General features: G+C 36.2%; 2 long non-coding RNA genes across 2 annotated transcripts; one reads left to right on the top strand and one right to left on the bottom strand.

The window, feature by feature from the left end:
• Positions 1 to 5,766: 5,766 nt before the first annotated feature.
• LOC146929636 (uncharacterized) lies at positions 5,767 to 10,794 on the bottom strand. Its single transcript, XR_015006096.1, has 2 exons — positions 10,665 to 10,794; positions 5,767 to 6,957 (listed from the first exon to the last, which is right to left on the bottom strand). It is a non-coding gene; the product is annotated as an uncharacterized LOC146929636 (long non-coding RNA).
• LOC146929635 (uncharacterized) lies at positions 7,515 to 12,317 on the top strand. The gene is made up of 3 exons (XR_015006095.1): positions 7,515 to 7,762; positions 7,872 to 11,900; positions 11,988 to 12,317. It is a non-coding gene; the product is annotated as an uncharacterized LOC146929635 (long non-coding RNA).
• The last annotated feature ends 5,119 nt before the right edge of the window (positions 12,318 to 17,436 follow it).

Raw genomic sequence — 17,436 nt, 5'->3', positions numbered from 1 at the left:
ATCGACAATTCTCTATCCAGAATCAAAGAATCAAAATCATAACTGTTTCCAGAAATCATCAAGAACATTCATCAAACCCTAATTTTCCAGAACGAAAGATTCAACCGAATTCTTAAGAATTAACGAAAGTTCTCAGTGATTCATTACTGAATCTTCATCATCGAACTTGTTTCTTCGCAATTCTGGTGCGAATTCATCACCAACGGTGACAAACTCAAACACGATCACGAAGAAAGAGAGAGAGAAGAAGAAGAATTAAAGCAAATTTCGAACCAGTGAAGAAGAAGAAGAGAGAATAACTGATTTATTTTCAGTTCAAGACTTACCAGAAGCTTGCGTGGATCTTTCTGTTCGAATCTCCAAATCAAGTTCAGGTAAACACACAAAAACCTTCTCGTTTTCGTTTACAATCATCATCGAAGGTTTGTAATGAAAAGTAAACGGTGAATCGAAGTGAAAATCTTGAAAAGATTTGAACAAATTGAAAACCGAAACCCTAAATCTTAAAATCCTGAAGATTCACCGTTTATCTTTCAAATCAGAGTTCGAATTCAACATCAGAGTAAAAAATAGTTCAGATTAGGGTTTCGTTCCAAAAGATTTCGAAAAATTTTGAAACCCTAGGAATGTAAGCTTCAGGCTTAGATCTGCTCAAATCTAAGACTCATTTCCAAAAACGAGTGTCAAAACCATGAAGAGGAGTCCAAGACGAACACAACGACATAAATTTTTTTTCAGAAAAAGGGTTCATGTACGGCGACGCCACCGGCAGCCACCGTACCTCCGTCGTAGTGTTCGTTGGAGAAGACGATGGAGAAGAAGAGAGAAGTTGCAGAGCTTCTCTCTAAAACGTTGTAGAGAGAGAAGAGAGAAGGAGGAATGAACTGGACCGGCAGGTTTGTGTTTATATAAACACCTGAACTGGTCTGGTTCGTTTTGGTTCACTCTTTTCTTGATCTACACCGTTTGATTTGTGGTTGGCCACGTGTATGCCTGTGATCTCTTGTTTCCATGCATCTGAGCTTTGTTACCATGCGCTGCATACTCTAAGCCCTTGGATCTAGGGTTTTGATGGAGTTGGATCAATCCAACGCCTCTGTGGTGTTTGGATAGTCCAAGATCCATCAGTAACCTTGGGCCTGGGCTTGTCCTTGGCAGATTTTCGTTCCTCGCTTTCTTTTTTGCTATTTGAGTACTGCATTTCAATTCCTGCACCCCCTGCTTCACTCAAAATTCTCATAAAGATTTCATAAAATTTTCCATGAGTCTTTGAAACTTTTTTTAACCATTTTGTGATACTTTTATGTATTAGAACCTGTGGAAAATATGTGTAGCATTTTTTTAATTTGTTTACTATTTTTTTGTTCAAATTTGTGATTTTCTTGTACATTTTTAGTCCAAAAATCCTTTAAAAATTCTAAAAAAATTCATATACATTTCTTGATAATTTTGTAGTGTTTTTGGGATGATTTTTGCATATTAGAAATTGATAGAAAATAATGTGAGGATTTTCTTGCCATTTTGTGATGTTTTGTATTAAAAAATTTGTGAAAATTTGCTTGATTCTAGTCCCAATTTCTTGATATATGTTTGTGACCCATACCATATGATTTTGTGACATTATATTTTAGCTACTATTTGTATATAATTTTGCTGTATGAGTGTGAATCTTGATTAGTTGCTTACTTTGCAAGTCATGGCTATAAATAAATAGTGCAAATGTGTCTAAGTTCACTTGAAAATGTAGGGTTCATCATGTGGCTTTAATTCTCATTTTAAGAACTGAATATATACCTTTAAAAAATGCATGAGACTATGAGAGTTATGAGCTATGTGATGCTTGTATCCCATGGGTGAATCTTTAGTCATATTTTGCACTTGTTTTGGTTTATTTTGTGTTAGATTCCATGCTTTTATTATAGTATTTTTCTTGCCTTATTTTTCTCCATATTATCATGTGCTACTAACCATTTTCTTGTGTTTCATGTTTCATACATCATAAGCATACTCTCTATCACACTTTCTCATCCCATTTCTTTACATTTCTTTTGCTTTTAATTCATTTGTGTGGGACTAAGTTCTCACAAGGAAGTAGTGTGTATGTAGGTGAAGGATGTAATATGGACTATGGACTCTAATAATGTACACCGACACAAGCACCGACACATGCACACACCTCACTTTAGATGTATGCTTAGGATATGCATGTTTAGATGTATGTTTAGGATTGCATGTTTAGATGAATGCTTAGGCTCTACACTTAGAAAAATCTCTTTTTTTCCAAAAAATATGAACAACATCAATAAAATATTTTTTCCATAATAAACCTTGGGATCCAAAATCCCATTGTATTCTCTTTTATTTTCTTAATCAAATTTTAATGAATTTTAATCATACTTTGACTTTCATTTTGCAAAATAACTAATTCCACCCCATCTTTTTTCCAATCTTATGCCCTTGAGGCCTCTTTTCCTCATTCTTCACATTCCAATTTTCAAACTTAAAATCAACCAACAAAAACAAAAACAATTTCTTTGGAAGAGAACTACGGTGGATTTGATCCCTTAAACGGGTACGTAGGCAAGGACAAAATTCCTTCAATTCCAATAAAACAAAATTCAAACATCTTCTTCTCCCTCCATTTCTTCACTTAGAAAACTCTTAGGTGTAAATATCATTTTTCAAATAGCATTTAAAAATAAAGCGCACGCGTAGAAAGTAAAGATGGTTCCTATAGGATACTATAGTCGTTATGGGTGCCTAACACCTTCCCGTAGCGAAAACAACTCCCGGACCTCGATTCTCAAGGGTTTTGCTTACTTTTTCCCTTCCCAAGAAAAAATGAGATATCACCGGTTAAAAAGGTTCAAACGTAATCAATGTTTGACACCCGAAAACCAAGATAAAACAATCGCGCCACGCCAAAATACAGCCTTGCCGCGATTTTTGAGACACATTTGCATATGTCCCTGTTTGAGGGAAATCACGGCGCGCCAATTACAACTGCGCGGCGCGATTTTGATTAGGTCAGGCCCAAAATCTCTATAAATACTGCACTCAGCCAGAAGAAAAAGAGTTACGATTTTGGAGAGCAAAGTGCAATTTTGAGACATCGGAGACGGCTAGAAGGGCGATTTCTTCAACCTTTTACCAATTCATGTATGTTTTAATTATTTCATTGATTATGCTATTTGTAAACTCGATTATGAGTAGCTAAATCTCTTAGAGATTAGATCCGAGATGAATCTTTGTAACCCTAATTGACACATGTTGCTGTGAAACTCTATTTTGTTTATGAATTCAATTCTAGTTTATTCAATTCAATTGTTCTTAATGCTTTTTATATCTTGATCACATATAACTTGATTTCTTGAGAACGAATGACCACTGACCATGGCTTTCGACTTAGACCTAATTGAATTGTCCTAATAAACAGGGTTAGTCTAGGAATAGATAATCGTTTGTTAGTGATAATAGGTTAACGTTCGGTAAAACCTTCAAGAATTATTAGACCACCTAAGGAATTAGGGGATGTAGTTTAAGAAGAGGGTCCTAACTCAAGGGATTGATTAGGGCTATTTTGTTAATCATCGTAAAGTAGAAGAGGATTCATAACAAATAGGTGCAGTAGACCAATTAGGGGAACTTAGAGGATTCGACGGATCTGATCTCATCTCTCTCCATATTTTCTTAATCAAATCTTTATTTTCTGTTACTTGATTTAATTAAAATCAAACCAAATCTACTGCCTAGTGGCAAAACAAAATAAATTTTATACAGCCTATTTTTATAACGCAATTGAATTATTGAAGTTAAAAACAATCCTCGTGGGATCAATATTTTTACTACTTCGATAGTATTTGGTGCACTTGCCAAACGCCTATCAACTTGCTTCGCAGACTAGAACTTCTCTCCTACCCGATCCAACCTCTTAGAGAATGTTATGCTTTTGGTTAAACAATTAATGCTAACTCCAAAAGACAACATCCAATCGATACCAAAAATCACATCCATGTGAGACAAGGGAAAACACACCAAATTCAGTTCAAAATCCACATTTCTGAAACTACTTAATTTACTTTACATATGGATCTGTTTGTTTAAAAAAGTTATGTTCAAACTGTGTGAGAATCTATGTAGTCATTTCTGTGATGAGTTAAGGATCTAAAGAAGGAGAATTTTTTTTCTTTCATTAATCTACTCCTACATATCTCTAAACAAGTCATAGTCATAACTACAACAGAGAAAGGCATAAACTACCTTCTTTCCAAGAAGCGGCAATGAAAGTCAGTATCACACTCTTGAACTATTTTGTATCAATTACACGTTGATTCATCCTAAATCAATCTCCATCAATTTCCCATAGTGTCACCCAAGGATATTCACTTATGAAGACACTTGAGAACAGAAGGCATACAATGTCTAGTAAAATTCTATAACTATTTCTCATAGTGTCAAGGTACAAAGAAGAGACAGAATTTGATTGCACTTAGAAGGTTCTACACTAAGTTTCTTATAAGAATAAATTTGCTGAATTGATTTAAAAAAAAAAACTCAGACTCTTTAGAGAAAGACAACAACCAAATCTGACGTGTCACATAATTGGAAATGCCTCATGTTTGGATCGTTGGCAACTAGCCCACTTATATGGAATTAATGAAAGAAAGGTTTGTCTGACGTGTACCTTGATTACTGAAGGAAAGTGGAGGTAGTGTCGTTTCCATCACTGTGGAAGGATGAGTGTTGATCTTTTCATCGGGATAAGTAGTGTTTGTGTTTCCTCCTTGATTCACTGGTTCAACAACTAGAATCACTTGATCTTGGAGGATTTGGATCGTAAGACGTGATTGTTGTACGACGGATGAGCGACTTGCAGAGGTTCTCCTATGAGTTTCGGCCATTTCTTTAGAAGATGGAGTTGTAATTGTCAGCCATTACGGTGGAGGATCGTTTATCTGAAAACAGTTACGGTAGAGGAACGCATAACAGGAAACAGTTATGGTGGAGGATCATTAGACTGTCTTTCCTGGCGAACGATCCCCTCCCTCTAATGTCAAACGATCTATCCAGTGAGGAACTAATGGAGCCAACGACGTTGGAAGGTGCTCCAGTACAGTCGCGACAAAGTCTTCATCATCGGACTAAAGGTGCCTGCAGGCACGTTAGCACTCCAACGCTAGAGTCAGTGTAGGAAATGAGATGGAATGTGTAAATAGTGTGGGAAAAGTGAATCATACCGTGGGGGTGAAGCTAAGTCACCCTTTAAATAGACGTGTGTGTGATTAAATATCTCTGTGAAGTGCGGGGCTTCATCAGGAGGACACGTGTACGTTGTCTGATGCACAAGGGCGTGCTTAGGTGGGGTTACGTGCACCAGACTTAGGGTGTTTGCCCAAGTGACATGTGTTGATTCGGAGAGCTCCTTGTCCACATGTGAGTATTGGATTGTGAAATTCTAGCGCACTTGTTTTAATATGCTCTGTCAGATGTTTTAACGTTTGCGATGTTTCGATTAATGTTCCAACATCATACGATAAACAGAAATAAAACAAGAAAATAAAGTGCATAAAAGTAAAGAACACAGGAAGTTTGTTGACATAGTTCAGCACAACACGCTTACATCTGGGGGCTACCAAGCCAGGAAGGAAATCCACTAGTGTAGTCCTTGTAACGCCCTATTTCTATTAAAGCGATAAAACACGCGAATATAACAAATATTCAAGAAATAGACGCTACGTCTCATCTAAACAACAACCAGCATGCATATATAATAATATCTCAACAGTCACATCAGAATATAATTCATACATCTCCCAAATATATATACCATGGTCAAATAACATCAACATAAAATTCTCCAAATCTCAACAATGAGTACATCTCAAAATAAAATAATCTAACAAGACTAGGACACCGACTCAACCTAATCAGAGCCCTAGACTACTACACCAAAATGATAGCGGAGAAAGCTCCCGTTATCCAAACATCCACAAGCAACTCACCAAGCGACTAATCCTGCACAACGTTTACCCATCCATACAGACAGGTAGGCGGTCGAAACCACTGGGGGTAAGCATTACATTAATCATAATCAACATATGAAAACATAAGCATTCAAGGATTCAAGCATATCACATAAACATAAACATCCCTCCTAGAATACTAGCATCATATGATTATTACCCCCCATTACTTGCATCTCAAGCTATCACATTATCACCATAGCATAGCAGACATATTCAATCTCTAAACAAGTCATCGACATAAGCTCGTCATTTGTTTTAATATGTTCTGTCAGATGTTTTAACGTTTGCGATGTTCCGATTAATGTTCCAACATCATGCGATAAACAGAAATAAAACAAGAAAATAAAGTGCAGAAAAGTAAAGAACACAGGAAGTTTGTTGACCCAGTTCAGCACAACACGCTTACATCTGGGGGCTACCAAGCCAAGAAGGAAATCCACTAGTGTAGTCCTTATTCAATAGCTCTCAGCAAACTCCTCGTTTACACTATATGACCTAGGACCTACCCGTATAGACTTCAACCTAGGAACTCCTAGATCTGAGATCCCATCTCACTATCCTAATGGTCAGTCACTGCCCCAGTGACCTATCAGACCTCAAATACAACAAAATAGAAGTTACCTTCCAACACAAACAGCCAAACCTTGTTTCACAACTTCGGTTTGATGCACAAGAGTATCAATACTCACAAACTTAGTCCTAAACAAGTATCTAAACTGACACAAGTTAGGTACACAGTAAAAATTCTAGACTTGCATCACAAACGAAACAAGAACAGAATACATGAAGACTCAAACCCTAAAAATCTAAGCTTTTTAGAATGACGGCTTGAATAATCAATTAGGTCTTGAAGTCTTCCTTTTATACTGAAGCAGCTTGGGCTAAATAATTCATTGGGCTGCAGTAAACTTTGCAGATCGGTTCAGCAAACCTGCAAAACAGAATCAGAAACAAATCTGGAAAGTTCTAATATGTCGGAACCTTTTTAGAAACATTCCAAATCATAACAAATATTTCCTAAAATAAATTATCTATTTTAGAAATATTCCTCAGCTGATTCTTATAAGATATGCGCGTTACTTGGTCAGTAAGTAAAGGAAATATAGTTTCCTTAAACGATAAAATACGCGCGTACTTAATAGGCATGGACCCAGGCACACTGAATGTGCCAGGATGTTGGAACATTGTATCCAACATCTTACAAAGTCACCTAACCACATGCTGGAACATTGGTTCCAACTTACAGAGCAAGAATATTTATTTTAGCAATAATGCAGCCAACACAAATACCCAACAGATTGGCTTATCGCGGGTCCAGAAGAAGCATATTAAGAAGATTTTTTTTGTGTGACCTCTTTTTTTAGTATGCTGAAGAGACACACACAACTGAATGATGTATTCAATTGATATTTTTTAATATTTATAATGTTATGAAGAAGATGAGATTTATAAATTATAAAGTGATTAATAATATATTAATATGATTTATTATAAATAGATAGAAATTTTTTTTTGTGTGACCTCATTTTTTAGTATACTGAAGAGACAAACACAACACATTGATGTACTTAATGGATATTTTATTTAAGATGATAAAAAGAAAATGAGCTTTATAAATATAAAGTGATAAATACATATATTACAAACAAAAGAGGGATATATGGCTAAAATTATCAATTATGTTTATAGTATGATTATCTTTCTTTCCCTATTTCTAGTTGCAACAAATGCTCAATGTAAGCCATTTCTTACCATTTAAAATTTTCTTCTTTACTTCGTACGCAATATATTATCCCATTTTAGTTACACTTTTTATTCTCTTTTTTATTTTATTTTTTATTACAGGGATTTTTCCAAATTGTTATAAAGATCGTATGTGTCGACAACTTAAGTGCCACTTTGATAGAACACCACAGTGTGTGAATCATCAGTGTAGATGTTATCCACAAGCGTTGGGATCATATCATCTACTCACATGATTCTTCATTTGGTGCTAGACCCAAGATTGTACACAAATGATCTGCTACAATATTCCACATGCTATCATTTAGTTATTTTATCACCACCCAATAAACAAATTTTTTTCTTTTAATAATTTCAAGAACTTGTTTGTTTTATATTGTACTCTAAAATAATGATAATGAAATAAAATAAGACAACAACAAATATTATGTAGATTATCTTTTTCTCTCTCTTTATTTTGGATATATCCCCATGAACTTCAATTCAGGCATAACAAATTTTCCTTCTCACCATACCGCTTATTATAATATCTTTAATAAATAAGTTTACAAAATAGTAATTAACTTCTAAGCCTAAAATTTTATATATTTTTCATAATATTATTACATTTGTTATTTTTCTCATACTTAAATTTATATTTCTTTTATATATAATTTTTTTGAATAGCCTTTTAGACATTTTTTGCTTCTAAGGGATATGAAAATATAGAACATCATTACAAACTTGTAATGATCTAATATTGATATGTTTGGGAGCAGAGGTTAGGGATGACGCGGCTGGTGTGCTTGTGTTGCAGCAAATGAATATTGTGGATAAGGAACTTCGATAAGGTTGAGGCTTGTTATGCAGTGGTTGACCGCAATACCTGCAAAATAAACACACGCTTCGAAGCCGCTTGAAGTATCTTTTCAAGAATGAGAAAACGTTTATCCTGTTATTTTGAGATCTATCAACTCCCTCGACGCATAAGCCACAACCTGACTATCCTGCATCAACATTCCTCCCAAACCCATCTTAGAAGCATCACAATACACAATAAAAGAATCCTTCGGATTCGGCAAAATCAACACTGGTGCTTACGTCAACCTGTTCGTCAACTATTGGAAACTTTCTTCACACTTAGCATCCCAAACGAACGCTTGTCCATTCTGATTCAACTACGTCAATGGTAAAGCCAACTTAGAAAATCCTTCAATGAACCTCCGATAATAACCCACCAAACTAAGAAAACTTCTGATCTCAAAAACAGACTTCGAAGTCTCCCATCAACCTTAGACGGATCCACCACTATACCACCCTTCGAAATCACATGACCAAAGAAACTCACCTCACACAGCCAAAACTCACACTTCGACAACTTAGCAAACAACTTCTTGTCCTTCAAAGTATGCAACACAACTCTCAGATGCTCAACATGTTCCTCCTATGATTTCGAATACACCAAGATATTGTCTATAAACACCACCAAAACTGATCCCAATGATTATGGAAGATTCTATTCATATATTCCATGAAGACCCTCTGTGCATTAGTCACACCAAATAGCATCACCGAATATTCATAGTGCCCATACCTCATTCGAAATGCAGTCTTAGAAATATCCTCCGCCTTAACTCTTATCTGGTGATATCTGGATCTTAAATCAATCCTACTAAACACTTCCACACAAACCAACTGATCCATTAAATCATCAATTCTCGGGAAAGGATACTGATTCTTAATCGTCACCATATTCAACTTTTGATAATCCACACATAACCTCATACAATCGTCGTTCTTCTTAACCAACTACACTGGTCCTCCTCACGGTGAAACACTCGGCCTGATAATCTGTTTCTCCAACAACTCTTCCAACTGCTTTTTCAACTCGCCAAATTCCGTTGCGAACATCCGATACAGAGCAATCTAAATAGGACTTGTTTCTGGTACCAAATCAATGGCAAACTCAAATTCTCTCTCCGGGGGTAAGTAGGTAACATTATATGGGAAAAGATCAAAAAACTCTTGCACTACCGGTAAATCGTCAAATCCTTTTTCAATACCTTCCTTCAACAAAGAAAACATCATAAACACATAAGCTTCACCATCCAAGGACTTCTTCACTTGCTTCGCAGACAAGAACTTCTCTCCTACCCGATCCAACCTCTTAGAGAATGTTATGCTTTTGGTTAAACAATTAATGCTAACTCCAGAAGACAACATCCAGTCGATACCAAAAATCACATCCATGTGAGACAAGGGAAAACACACCAAATTCAGTTCAAAATCCACATTTCCGAAATTACTTAATTTACTTTACAGATTGATTTGTTTGTTTAATAAAGTTATGCTCTAACTGTGTGAGAATCTGTGTAGTCATTTCTGTGATGAGTTAAGGATCTAAAGAAGGATAATTTTTTATTTCATTAATCTACTCCCACATATCTCTAAACAAGTCATAGTCATAACTACAACAGAGAAAGGCATAAACTGCCTTCTTTCCAAGAAGCAGCAATCAAAGTCAGTATCACCCTCTTGAACTATTTTGTATCAATTACATGTTGATTCATCCTAAATCAATCTCCATCAATTTCCCATAGTGTCACCCAAGGATATTCACTTATGAATACACTTGAGAACAAAAGGCTTACAATGTCTATTAAAATTCTATAACTATTTCTCATAGTGTCAAGGTACAAAGAAGAGACAGAATCTGATTGCACTTAGAAGGTTCTTCACTAAGTTTCTTATAAAAATAAATTTGCTGAATTGGTTTAAAAAAAAACTCTGACTCTTTAGAGAAAGACAACAACCAAATCTGACGTGTCACATAAGTTGAAATGCCTCATGTTTGGATTGTTGGCAACTGGCCCATTTATATGGAATTAAAGAAAGAAATGTTTGTTTGATGTGTACCTTGATTACTGAAGGGAGGTGGAGGTAGCGTTGTTCCCATCACTATGGAAGGATGAGTGTTGATCGTTTCATTAGGAGAAGTAGTGTTTGTGTTTCCTCCTTGATTCACCGGTTCAACAACTAGAATCGCTTGATCTTGGTGGATTTAGATCGTTGGACGTGATTGTTGTACGATGGATGAGTGAATTGCGGAAGTTCTCCTATGAGTTTCGGCCATTTCTTTAGAAGATGGAGTTGTAATTGTCAGCAGTTACGGTGGAGGATCGTTTAACGGAAAACAGTTGCGGTAGAGAAATGAGTAACAGGAAACAGTTATGGTGGAGGAACGTTAGACTGTGTTTCCTAGCGAACGATCCCCTCCCTCTAGTGCCAAACGATCTATCCAATGAGGAACTAATGGAGGCAACGTCGGTGGAAGATGCTTTGCTACGGTGGCAACAAAGTCTTCATGATGAAACGAAAGGTGCCTGCAGGCACGTTAGCAGTCCAACGCTAGAGTTAGTGTAGGAAATGACATGGAATGTGTAAATAATGTGGGAAAAGTGAATCATACCGTGGGGGTGAAGCTAAGTTACCCTTTAAATAGGCGTGTGTGTGATTAAATATCTCTGTGAAGTGCGGTGCTTCATCAGGAGGACACGTGTATGTTGTCTGATGCACAAGAGCGTGCTTAGGTGGGGTTACGTGCACCAGACTTAGGGTGTTTGCCCAAGTGACATGTGTTGATTCAGAGAGCTCTTTTTCCACATGTGAGCATTGGATTGGCTTATTGCGGGTCCAGAAGAAGCATATTAAGAAGATTTTTTTTGTGTGAGACACACAAAAAAACCATATTGCTGAAGAGATACACACAACTGAATGATGTATTTAATGAATATTCTTTAATATTTATAATGTTAAGAAGAAGATGAGATTTATAAATTATAAAGTGATTAATAATATATTAATATGATGATTTATTATAAATAGATAGAAGAATTTTGTAATAAATATAATATTAACAAAAAAAAAATTGTGTGACCCCATTTTTTAGTATATTGAAGAGACAAACACAACACATTGATGTACTTAATGGATATTTTATTTATAATGATAAAAATAAAATGAGCTTTATAAATATAAAGTGTTAAAGACATATATTACAAACAAAAGATGGATATATGGCTAAAATTGTCAATTTTGTTTATAGTATGATTATATTTCCTTCCCTATTTCTAGTTGCAACAAATGCTCAATGTAAGCCATTTCTTACCATTTAAAATTTTCTTCTTAACTTCGTACGCAATATATTATCCCATTTAGTTACACTTTTTTTTATTACAGGGAGTTATCCATATTGTTTTGAAGATCTTAATTGTCGATAATGTAAGTGCCCCTTTGGTAGAACATCGAAGTGTGTGAAGCATCGGTGTAGATGTTATTCGTATGCGTTGGGATCATATCATCTACTCACATGATTCTTCATTTGGTGCTAGACCCAAGATTGTACACAAATGATCTGCTACAATATTCCTCATGCTATCATTTAGTTATTTTATCACCACCCAATAAACAAATTTTTTTCTTTTAATAATTTCAAGAACTTGTTTGTTTTATATTGTACTCTAAAATAATGATAATGAAATAAAATAAGACAACAACAAATATTATGTAGATTATCTTTTTCTCTCTCTTTATTTTGGATATATCCCCATGAACTTCAATTCAGGCATAACAAATATTCTTTCTCACCATACCGCTTATTATAATATCTTTAATAAATAAGTTTACAAAATAGTTATTAACTTCTCCTTCAAAAAAAAAGTTATTAACTTCTCATACGTAAATTTATATTTCTTTTAAATATAAATTTTTTGAATAGCCTTTTAGACATTGTTTTCTTTTAAGGGATATGAAAATATAGAACATCATTACAAACTTGTAATGATCTAATATTGATATGTTTGGGAGCAGAGGTTAAGGATGACGCGGTTGTTGTGGTTGTGTTGTAGCAAACCAATATAGTGGATAAGGAACTTAGATACGGTTGAGGCTTGTTATGCGGTGGTTGACCGCAGTACCTGCAAAATAAACACACGCTTCGAAGCCGCTTGAATTATCTTCTCGAGAATGAGAAATCGTTTATCCTGTTATTTTGAGATCTGTCATACCTGATAGACAATTGGCAAGTGTACCAATAACTATCGAAGTAGTAAAAATATCGATCCCATAAGGACTGTTTTAATCTCAATAATTCAATTGCGTTATAAAAATAGGATGTATAAAAGTTATTTTTAGATTGCCACTAGGCAGTAGATTAGGTCTGATTTTATGAAATCAAATAACAGAAAATAAAGATTGGTCAAGAAAATATGGAGAGAGATGGGATCAGGTCTGTCGAATCCTCTATGGTTCCCCTATACTGCACCATTATTACGAATGATTCTCTAGTTTCACGATAGTTAACAAATTAGCCCTAATCAATCCCTTGAGTTAGGACCCTCTTCTTAAACTACAGCCCTTAATTCCTTAGGTGGTCTAATAATCATCAAAGGTATAAGCACGTTAACGTAATATCACTAATAAACGATTATCCATTCCTAGACTAACCATGTTTATTAGAACAATTCAATTCGGTCTAAGTTGAAAGCTATGGTCAGTAGTCATTCGTTCTCACAAAATCATGTCTATATTTGATCAGGATATAAAAAGCATTAAGAACAATTGAATTGAATAAAAACTAGAATGTCATTCATAAGTAATAGAGTTTCACAGCAACGTAGATCAATTAGGGTTACATAGATTCATCTCTGACCTAATCTTTGAGAGATTTAGCTACTCATAATCGAGTTTACAAATAGAATAATCAATGAAATAATTAAAACATACATGAACTGAGTAAAGGAGGAGGAAATTGCCCTTCAAGCAGTCTTCAAGTCTCAAAATCGCACTTTTGTTCTCCAAAATCGTAACCCTTGTTTCTTAGTCTGACTTCTGTTTAAATAGGAAATATTTTTCTGAGTGAACAATCGCGCCATGCCTGTTACCAATCGCGTCACGATGCCTTAAAATCCTTGAGTCATTCCATATCCTTCTTCATAAACGTGACACGCTTTCAGCCATCGCGCCACACTGTGAGCAGCTTAAAAACATGTCTCTCTGTTCCTCAAAATCGCGTCACGCTGCCTGTAAACGCGCCGCGATTTAAGCCTTCAAGCTCTTGATGTTTTCTTGCTGTTTTAACACTCCTGGACCCTTATAGTTGCTTCAGAACTCTATCAAAATGTCAAAATAAGTCCTAAAAATTACGTAATGACAACATGTCATCACAACCCCAAACTTAAACCATTCCTTGTCCTCAAGGAATTCATTTGCACATTGACAGTCGACAGTAAAATAACAATTACCTAATCAAACGATAGTACCCAAAAGTTCAACACCTTATCTGCTAAAGATGAGCTAGTTTGACTTGTATGCATCCACCAATTCACAACTCCACGCAACAAAATGAATAGGGTTCACACAGTCGACATGAAATCTACATATTACCATACGCTTGAAAAGTTTCTAAACGTCAATCAAAATCAATGTCAATGCACACTTTGAGGTTTTTAAGGGTTATAACGGGGCTTAGGTGAAGGTGGGATAATATTTGGATAAGTAGGCTACACAAAATTTGAGTTAGGCATTCCTACGAAAGTTAAAGCACAAAATTCAATCCTTCATTCATTCACCCTTTGGAACAACAATTCTTGTAAAGTTACTAGAGAATTCTTGTATCATTGGGACAATCGAGTTTAAAGTTACTCGGATTTTCAATGTTTTGTCCCTTTTTCATTCTATTTTCTCTGTTTTTTTTTATGCACCATTTTTGTGCATATTTTTCATGATAATGTTTATTCTTTGTTCTCTTATTCTCTAGTACCCCCACCCCAAACTTAATTGGTTGCAAATTCCAATAGCAACCCCAAACTTAATCTTTAGCAACAGTCTACAATGCCTAACTCAGAAAAACAATATGGGACAAGTCCTAAAAGTCTCTAAGCTTGTAATGTAGTTTGTCACCGAACAAAAAGTTCTAAACCTACTGGCTCAATTTGGCTAAGAAATGGATAATATAACAATTATAATCAGGGTAGGCTTCAAAAAGGCTCACAGTACCAAGCAATTTTGCCTCAGTGTGCTAATGACGAAGATCAATTGACAGTAGAGAAAAATCGCAAGTTCTAGAAATGTAGTTGCATGGGATATTCTAATATAAGTAAATTGAAAAGTAAAATTTGGCAATGAACCTTATGGCTGAGATTTCTGGGAGTTGTGACTACCTATCATGAATTGTCGTACACTTCGCCTTTGAAATCAAGTCACTCCTCCTTTTGAACTTTTGGAATATCACTTGATCAAACAATTGTTACTAAACTGTAAAGAGTCAACTAACAAACAAATTCGTTAATAATAAACAAGTGAAGATTCATTACAAAACGGGGAAACAAGTTCACAGACATTTGACAATACATAAAAACGATACAGAATAAAACAAAGTACTAAAAGGAAAGTACAACGAAAACATAAAAGCAAATCCAGCTGAACCATCAGTGGTCCAGCCCCATATCCAAATCCTCATCTCCAGCAGCAGAGAACCCATCAAAGAAGTCATCAACAACTCTCTTCTCTCCCGCCTCGAAATCATCAGTGATTTCCTTTTTCATAAAAGCAGCAAATTGCTCCTGGTGAGCAAAATAAGCATCCATCCACTCACGGGATTTGTCAAACCTCTCGTAAGAGCCAGTAATGGGCCTCCTATGCATCTCGGCCTCTGCAACAAACTCAGTGGAAAACCTAGGACGGTTCAACCACATCTGATCAGAGGTCTCATTCATCCAATTAGCCGAAGTAAACATGTACTCCAATATCATAGGGTGGACTGGAGGATAAGAACCGTGCTGGCTACTGCTGCCCTCTCCTTGCTCCATTTGAGCAGACTGCTGCTGTGGTGATGCCTCAGGTGCGCCTCTCCTCTCTCTCATAAATGCTTCATACGTCTTAACAAACCCATCCATTGTAGTGTCGGTGATAGGCTGGACGGTAGAAGTATACAAATCCCCATCATACTCCTCCACAAGTTGCTTCTCACACAACCATTTGATAATGCTTCCATGTCCAACAACAGCTCTTTTTTCAGTTACTAACTCATGAATGTTGTTGGCAATAAGTCTACCAACATCAATGTCTTTCTCATCAAGAATGGCAGCCACAGCGAAAACCCGCTTGAGAGGAATCTCCGAGTTGCATGATGTACTCTCAAGGGTTTGAATAACAAAGGAAGCCCAAGCTTTCGGAATAGGAAGAAAATCAGAATAAGTAAGCATCCTAGCTCTCTTCCATCTCGCTCCTGGCCTACACATTTTAGCCAGCAATTCATCCCACTCACTATCAGGCATATTCTTTGCTTCTCTCCTCAACCTCTGCACTTCACACTCTTCCGGTGGTGTCAATCCCAACAAAGAATTAATAGCATCAGGGCTATAGTCGATCATCTTGCCCCTTACATAAGCTTGATACACTGTGGGCGAGAAACGAGCATTCGCAAAGAACTCCATGATTACAGATTTGTTGTTGAGACCTTTCACCATACCATTTAATTCCTCCCATCCTCTTTGCCTTATCATGGTGTCAAACATTGGATACTTGGTGAGCTTTGTGATTTCAAACTTACGTTCACCCACCACTTCATAACTTTTGATCTCATAAAACCTTTCCTTTGCTTCTTCGGAAATGAATGGGTTAACATCGGATGGAGGGATAGGGTCGGTTCTTTTTCGTTTGGGTTGGTTTTGGCTTGATGTGGCTGTTTGCTTGGTGGTTTTTTTAGGTTTAGATGGATTTTTGGGTGCCATGGATGAAGGTTTGATGAAGATGTAGGCTTTTTGTGAAGGTTTGATGAAAATGGTAATGTGAATTGATGGTATGTGAAGGTCTAGGTGGTTTATGTGAAGAATGTTGGAGAAAGTTGGTGTTTGGATGGTTTGTGAATATGAAAAAGTGATGAAAAGGGTTGAATTTTCGTGGTTGAGGGTTGGAGAAGGTTTGATAAAAATTTTGGAAGAGTAACACTAGGGTAGAAGGTGTGGGAAAGTCTGAGAATTGGATGGATATTTATAGGCAGAGATAAAATCGCGTCGTGTTTGGGATGTGGCGTGACACGATTGAAATAGTAACGGTCAAAAAAATTTAAATAACTGCTGCAATCGTGACGCGTTGAGTATCAGCGTGACGCGATTTGAGAAACAGAGAGGAGCTCAAAACTTTTGAAGAAAAACGCGTCACGATGGATATTGGCGCGACACGATTGCAGTAGTCAAAGTCCAATTTCTTTAATTGACCATTTATAATCGCGATGCGTTATGGAAGTAGCGTGGCGCGATCTGAATGGTAGAATGAAAAACTTTTTCTGGACATGAAATTTTGAAAAAGAGTTGATGAGGGGAAGATTGTGACACAACATCAGTATCATATCACAATTTTCTTGGCAGGTTCACACATGTAATTTTGAAAGAAAAACAATCCTGCCAGCTTTATGTTTTGTTGTTGAAAAGTAAAAGGAAAATAAAAGAAATACTACCTGAAAATAAATTCAGTGGGTTGCCTCCCACCTAGCGCTTCTTTACCGTCATAAGCTTGACTGCCAAGGATCCTTAGAGGTCCTTTAGAACGAGCCCCACCCTTCCTTTTGGTAGGTCGCCACCCAGATATGGCTTAACTCTTTGTCCATTCACCTTGAAACTTCGGTCGC

The sequence above is a fragment of the Medicago sativa genome, chromosome 4 (assembly GCF_051527215.1).
Source record: "Medicago sativa cultivar Bolivia chromosome 4, Bolivia_mono, whole genome shotgun sequence".
Lineage (NCBI taxonomy): Eukaryota > Viridiplantae > Streptophyta > Magnoliopsida > Fabales > Fabaceae > Medicago > Medicago sativa.
This window is presented reverse-complemented; position numbering and strand designations above follow the sequence as displayed.